An 8,353-nucleotide genomic window follows, 5' to 3' on the forward strand; every position below is an offset into this window, starting at 1 on the left:
GTGCAACTTTCGTTTTCGGTAAAAAGTTTACACATAATTTAGAAAGAGTAGTTTTCTGGTCTTTTTATTTCACAAGTTGGTTCATGTCTATATTTTTTACATGCATAAAAAATTTTTCAACTCCCTTGCTTAGTTCCTGTTAAAGACCTCTACCTCTGATTGTATTTTTTGCACATATTCTTATTGTTTTCAGACAACATTTCTAAGAGCGTAATTTATCGTCAGCAAGAAAAGAAAAGGAAAGCCTCGGATAGTGGAATGTGTACTGTATATATATATATATATATATATATATATATATATATATATATATATATATATATATATATATATATATATATACGTATTAGTATATAGTTTTATTTTATACGTCTCCTATTATTACACAATGTGCAGATATTGTGAAAGCGCAAGTAAATATGTATAACTCCCCGTTCTGCACTTAATAACTTGAAAGAAGTTCGGGGAAGGTAGTGTAACAGAAAGTGCAAACAGAAATGAGGGTTTACAGGCATTTAATATTATTCCGTAGTAGTATGATTTTTTGTAAATATATATATATATATATATATATATATATATATATATATATATATATATATATATATATATATATATATATATATATATATAAACATACATATTCAATGATATAGTAAGAGGTTAGCAGCACTGATAGAACTGCAGAAAGTACAAAACCGTTAATAAGAAAGAGAGAGAGATGGTGGCCGCTTTTGTGCTTTTCATTGGCTAATTCCGAATTGCGCGCGAATACGTACGAGATTTCTTTCTTTTTCCTCTTCGCAGCCCAGATGTTGCCAATTAGAAGTTTTTAGTACTACATTTGTATGAAAATGTTGCCTTTAAGAAATGTGGTTTGCATACGGAGAAAAGAGCAAAATGAATATTTATCTTAGTGGGCATGAAAAAAGACGAAACATTTTGCAAGATGGACACACGAACTTCCTTAATGCAGGCGTTCAGTACATTATTGTAAAGAAAAAAACACTAAAAAGAATTACTTCAATATCCCTAGCAACATTCAACAATTCATAGAGAAAAATCTTTATTTTGAGAACAATGGAAAACTATGTAATTGTAGATAACTACTAAATTTAATGATTAAGGAAAACGTTTAGGCCCGGCCCTTCAGAAAGAAAGTGCACAGAATTTTCTCTCATGGAAGCAATTGCAAAATCAACATTTTGTTTGCAGTTATAATTAGAGGATCTATATACAGGGTGTTCGAAAAAGAATGTATCCTCTTGAAAGAAAATATTCTCTGGGCCCCTAATCCTTTATATACCGAAAGGAAGTTTGTATAGCATTTTTTCTTACCTTCGTTAGAAGAATTGAAAGTGACTACTATCGTGACACGGGAGATATTTGATCGATAGTCGAATTACTCCCATGCTCGAATGAACACGTCTCTTGTAAGGAGAGGAAAGGCTTCTGTGATCCGCTATCGCAGCTGTGTCATATCTGCAGAGAATGTTAGGACACAAACGTGATCTTTGAGAGCCTCGTGAAAAGAAGTCGCATAGTATCATGTGTGGAGACATCGGGGCCATCTGAAGAACGCTTCATCATTAGGACCAAGGGCGAGTTACGAAACACTCTGGGATATATTTATTAACATAACTTCTCGTCATTCTGCAAGTGTGGTGGAGCTCCATCCTATTGGAAAAGGAAACCTCGGGAGCCCTCTTCATGTGTAGGTATCGTTCACATCTGAAGCATGTGAAGATAGATTACTGTACTATCGTGTACCTAAAATCATTTTCTACGAATACGAACATGTCTACACTGAAGGCAGTGCAGCTCTTTTTCTCTTTTTTTTTTGGTCATGTATTGTAACGCGGGGCAATGCACACAATAACATGTAATGTTGTGTATCATCATAAAGGGCCAGGGCGATGATTGGATCTTGATGGACGTGGAGAACTGATAGGTGATGTGAGTGGTATTGTGATCTATGGTTGTATGTTTACTGATGAATGCATAAGGAGAGGTGAAGGGGTTGCCTTTTTTTTTATGTCGATCGGCAGGGAAGCGATTGGGAAACTTTTGACTTTGTTTTTCAACCGAATATATTGATTGAATAGGTCGCCGACAATTTTACGGGGCGTCACGTCGTTGCCTTTTTCATGTCGATCGCGAGCGAAGCGAGCGTTTTTTTTTTTTTTTTTTTTTACCGACAATATGTATTGAATCGGTTGCCAACACCTTTAGGGGCGCGTCACGTCCTTCTTTCTGTGCTGATCGCGAGCGAAGCGAGCGCGAAATTTTTGACTTTTTTTTTTTTTTTTTTACCCACAATATTTATTCAATCGGTCGCCAACACTTTTAGGGGTGCGTCACGTCCTCTTTTCTCTGCTGATCGCGAGCGAAGCGAGCGCGAAATTTTGACCTTTTTTTCTCTTTTTAATTCTTTTTTTTTTCTTTAAGAAAAAATATTGATTTCATAGGTCGCCAACATTTTTACGGGATGGAACATCGTTTATTTGTTTTTCCAACCGTCTTTCTGTCTTGAGCCCCCGCCAAGTTAACTTTATGGTGGACAAAAACTATGTGCGGTGGGTTACCGCGGGGTTCTCCCGTTTCCTCCCACTTTCTTCATTCCACCACCATTTCAATCATTTCTCATAATCAGCGCCTCTTTTAGCCTAAGCGGCATAACGTGGGACGTAAAACAAAGATTTCCTTTAGTTGCTTTCTGTCTTGATTACGAGCGCGAAATTTTTTACTTTTTTTTTCTTTCTTTTGATATTATTCATTTAATAGGACGGCAACACCTTTACGGGCCGCCGCGTCGTCGTTTACACTTCTTCAGCCCATATTCTTTCTGCTTGTTCGTTTTCCGGCATCTTGTTATCACCGCCCGCGGGAATGCCTATGTCTTTCATCGCTTTTTGAAGCAAATCTTTAATAAATATGCACTCTCACATTTCTACTAATATGCATACCACAGTGGATAGACTGTAACTAGGAAAGCAGAAGCCTGCATATCATATTATTTAACAGTTGAAAGTGAACTGCCATTTTAAGTTTGATTTTGATCAGATGAGTGCAGTTCAACTCGTCGACAATTGTGAAGATTCTCGAGGTTAGGGACCATCCATTTTGTGCTTTGTAATGAAAATGGCTGCAGCCAAACTTCTCTGATCTGAATGAAACTTGGCATGATGATACATCTTGACCTGCTCTACAAGTTTATTTAGTATTTTCCGTTGCGCAGGCTTTTGCTTCTCCAGGTTCTCCCATGGAACTGAGAAACGTATTCAGTCGAACTTCTGCGGTAAGTCAGTATATCATCCTGAGAAGTTTGATCGAGATAGCAGAGGTTCGACTATTCGTTTTTCAATTCCATGTGATATTACAACACGGTGAACTAAATTTATATAGAAACACTTTGATTTTGTTTTGTTTTTTGCTAGCATTAAACTGAGAAAATGTTATTGAATAGACAGAGAACACCACTCAAAGAAAAGTACATCATAAGAATATATATATGGTTGCTGTGGTTCTCGGTTTAATTTGCTAGTTAAGAAACTTGCTCTAAATAAGTACATCTTACAGGTGAAAAACTAAGCCAGGCGATAGAATTAAATATAAAGTTATACACTTTTATTTTACGTTTACTAGTGTTGGGTTACTACTGTAAAATAAGTCAGTATATATGAAAGATAACTGTATTAGGTACTATTTTCCACCGGCGGTGTATTCTTGCATAGTGTACTTAATGTTTACAAGCGGGGCGCTACTAGTATGGATGCATGACAAGTGCTATTGAAACTCGAAAACTAACTGGTTTCCACTACCCTTGCTTATACGTATACCCGCGTCGCCTTCGCTCCTGTTCACTTTGGACGCACATTCTTGCTATCGCTCAGGCCCCCAGCTTTCTCCTGTTTTGGCTCCCTTAAATAGTATTCGTGCTTTTTATTGGCCACCTGGCAAAGCACTTGTAATGATTTTACACCAGTAACTCTAAAATACATGTGTATTACTTTATTTAATTCTGTCGTCTGCAGAATTTTTTTTTTTTTTCGTACAAATATGCCTTTTCATGCAGAACACTGAATTTTGCCTGTAAATTTTTGAGAATATGCTGTGACGAAACTTGAGCACCGTTCTTCTTTTCTTTCTTATCACGAGTCTTCTTTAGCCTAATGAGCACAATCATCACACGATAACGACTATTCTTTTCATTTAACTTGTAAACAAGTTGAACTAATAATAATAATTGATGTACAAAGGAGAAGTGTCCTACATATTTGAGGTAAAAAATAAAATAAATATACTTCTACTTCATCCGTGTTTACAAAGTTAAATGTTATCGATTTACAAAAAATGGTCACCTATCCACACACTGACCAGGCTCGACACTGCTTGACCATACATATTAAAACATCGGTCCCACTGAATACACAAGTAGTAAGCACATTCACATAAAAATAATTAGGATTACAGTATATAAAATGTGTTAATTAAAATAGCAAATGCCTTACCTTATCACAGGCGATCCAAAGCCACTGCACATCATCTGCTACGCACACTATATTCCTCCAATATTTCACTCACTTCCTATATCACGCAACAGAAAATATTAATAAAATTCACTTAGCAACATTTTCATTTTTAATCAACAATACGTATAACAATTAAGAATAAAATTAATTGTGAGCACATTGTTATAATTAGAATACTGTTTTTATTCGTTTACAAATATGGGATTAATATAGAGCTGGCAGCAACAATATATACAACTCATCCTGTATGTATCGTAAATCCTAACTTGAGAAGACATCTCTGACGCAAACAATGAGACAAGAAATCAAATACTATATCCGACACATTTGGGGTTTATTGAACTTCAATGTTGGAAGATACCACCTTGTCGGTAGTACAAATGTAATATCCTTACAACACGCGGAACTTTTGCCAGGCATATCTAGGAATTTGGGAAGATTAATTGATATCCTTAATGTGCAATGTATGATTATGACGCATTGTTATGTACACGCAGACGGAACCAGGACAATCTATAGATGACATTTGCACTGTGTTTGGACAATTTGTTCGCAGAAAGTAACCGTTTTTGTCTATGAATACTTGAGAACATGGAAGGTATGAGATATACATTTTATGCGCAAATATTATAATACAAATCATTGTTAGTTTGGTGGATGCGTGAAAGAAAGAAAAGGAGTAGATTTTTGCAGACGTCCGGATATAAAGCGAGAACTGAGAATACGCATCTATAACATCTATTTTCTTTGTGTTAATGATATCGATGAACTAAACGGGGAAACTAAAATACAACTGTTTGCAGTATAATTCGAAGTATAGTCAAGTGCAGAGGCGTACTCACGGGGTGTCCACCGGGTGCGGACTCCTCGCAAAAGTTCCTAAGTGAACATACATTTGCAGACTTTCTCATTAAATGTAGTTATTAACAGGGAAAATATTGATGTATCATCAATATAAATCTGATCTTACACTTCATCTGTACTCTGTCTGTATCATGTTTTTGTGAAAAAGTAAGTGGAATATTTATCGTGTTTTCGAATGCAGAATAATAGTATATAGACATAGTGGCTTGTAGTATTGGAACCTTGCCCCCCGAAGCTTGGATCCCTTAGAAGAAAAAAAAATGCATGCGCGCCTGGTGAAATGGTTAACGAATTCAGTTCACTCGATGAATCGACAGATAGTAATACACATTTCGACAGATCGACAGCATTCGACAGATACAGACATATGAAAGTAGCACAAGAATTAGGCGAAAGTCCGTGCGTTTCCTCAATTCACGTAGGAAACAACAGAAAATATCAACTACCATAAAATAATCCGTATATATATTTAATTTATTTGGAATAAAATAAATATAGAAACAACCTGTTCATACATAACTACGGTAAGTGCGTTAATTGCTAACGTAAGAACAAATATGAAACAAGGCACAAAATAAAAAAGAAAAATAAAGTTAAAGGGAATAAATATTTAGGCTTGATTGTCATTCGTATTAAGAAGCTGGGTAATAAAATGTTAAAATCTACAGAAAATTATGAAATTAAATCAGGATTTGAAATAAAAGTCTATACATTGGAAGTAGGCCAGGGAGTTTGCAAGGCAGATGTGTGCGACACGCGTTACTTTATAGATTCCCTTCATTGAACTATAGTAAGCAGTACGAAGATGGTACTTTGCGTATAATCACAGGAAGGATTGAAGTTAATTACCATGGTAATATAATTATTTATTGATAAGTATTTCCATGTTAAATTATGAAAATTATAAGCACAAGGAGGGTGAAAAAGTAGTGTGACCGACTTAGCAATGACTGAAACATAAAATAGAAAAGCGAATAAAAACAAATGCCTTTTGAGTTATGTGGAATAAAGTTTCTTCTAGCCAGTAAGGAAGAATAGGATCTGGTGCATTCATTGAATACCTGAAAAAAATCGTTTATCAAAATAGAAGGAAACACACTTATCGTTGTGGCAACTACGAACTTCTGTTTACCTCAGCCCGCCTCAGCAAGTGCTTTCTATCCGGTCCGCGCTCCGTAACCAAACTCAACGCTGCCTGCCAGCGAAAATTTCATTCTTCAGTATCGTTGAGTTTATTGCAGAAAGCAATGGCAGATACGGCATCAGCACCTGCAGCCCCGGCACAGGCTTCTCCTAAGAAGTCTGCAAAGCCTAAGAAACCAAAAACAACACCTTCTCATCCAAGAACATCAGAAATGGTGAACAACGCCATCAAGAATTTGAAGGAAAGGGGAGGAAGTTCACTGCAAGCTATTAAGAAATACATCTCTCAGAACTACAAAGTGGATGCCGAGAAGCTTGCTCCATTTATCAAGAAATACTTGAGAAGTGCAGTTGCTTCTGGGTCTTTGGTTCAGACCAAGGGAAAAGGTGCATCTGGATCGTTTAAGCTTAGTGCTTCATCGCTGAAGGAGAAGCCTGAAGGTGGATCTTCAACCAAGGCGAAACGATCAGCATCAAAGGAGAAGAAGCCTGCGAAAAAGCCAGCAGCTAAACGTCCCAAGAAGACTGGTGAAAAGAAAAAGGCTGCTGCTCCCAAACCTAAGAAATCACCATCTAAAGTGAAGAAGGCAAAAACTCCCAAGAAGCCAAAGGCCCCGAAGCCAAAGAAGGCTACAGCAAAACCGAAAAGTGCTAAGAAGGCTGCACCAAAGAAGAAGTAAATGTGTCAGTAAATCATCTGACATTTTAAAACGGCTCTTTTTAGAGCCATCAAATACTTTGAGAAGAGTAAAATTGTGCTTTTCCTATCATTATCACATGTTCATTCATAGCAATGTATAGTATACACGCAAGGGACTTTGAGTTTTCTTTTTAACCGAAGCACTTCTTGATGTAAGTGCTTTATAACAGAGGGGAATTGAGGGTGGGGAAAGAAAGCTTTCACGGGTGTCAAGAATGGTGTACTCGAAAAAAAATGGGGAACACATTACGTAATGTCAATTTGTGATCACTTACTTTTTCCTTGTTCCTATCTTCAAGTAGCGAAACAGTACAGAAAACGCACTTAATGCATTTGTTAGAAAAACTTTTGCAGGCTGACTGGGTTCGATTCTCGGTGGGAGCTCAAATGTTTCGCATTGCACGTTAATAAGTAGGTCCACGTTTGAAACAGCCTTGCTGCTGAAAGGGACACTAAACTAAAATCAACTCTTTTCAAGGCTGGGGTGAAAGAAATGTTCGAACTTATTACAACTCGTGAAAGTGAAGTAGACTGTTTCAATTTAACGTCGTACTATTATGATTTTTATGATAAAGGAGACGGGTGATTACGCCTAATGAATGATGGAAATACTGGTGTAATGAGAAAGTGTTAGGAAAAGGGAACACGCTAATAACCACGGATACCGTCTTATAATTCGTAATATTGCTATAAAGAAAAATAGTAACACCAGCAGAAATGTAGGTGTACAATTGAACTGATGTTAAGTACAAACAGACACTTAAAGAAAGTTTAGTTTAACGTTTGCATTCAACAGCAGCGACCTCTGAGAAAATATTACTTTTGCTACCTTGGAAGAAGTACATATTTCGCCTGCGAGTTCTATGAGATTAATAACGTTGAGAAGGGCAAACAGTGGTTGAATCGAAGTTAACTTATGCAACATATGGCAAAATCGAATCCTTGACCACATAAAACGAAGATAATCAATCGGTAAACATAGGGGAAAACTAAAGAATATACTTGAAAGATAGGATGATATACGAAACGAGAGGAAAACGAAGGTAGATGTATTAACTATGCAACATACGGCGTGAGAATTTAAAAAAAAAAGATAACAAGTATGGACAAGATC

Source organism: Thermobia domestica, unplaced genomic scaffold (assembly GCF_964235325.1).
Source record: "Thermobia domestica unplaced genomic scaffold, izTheDome1.hap1.1 HAP1_SCAFFOLD_1247, whole genome shotgun sequence".
NCBI lineage: Eukaryota > Metazoa > Arthropoda > Insecta > Zygentoma > Lepismatidae > Thermobia > Thermobia domestica.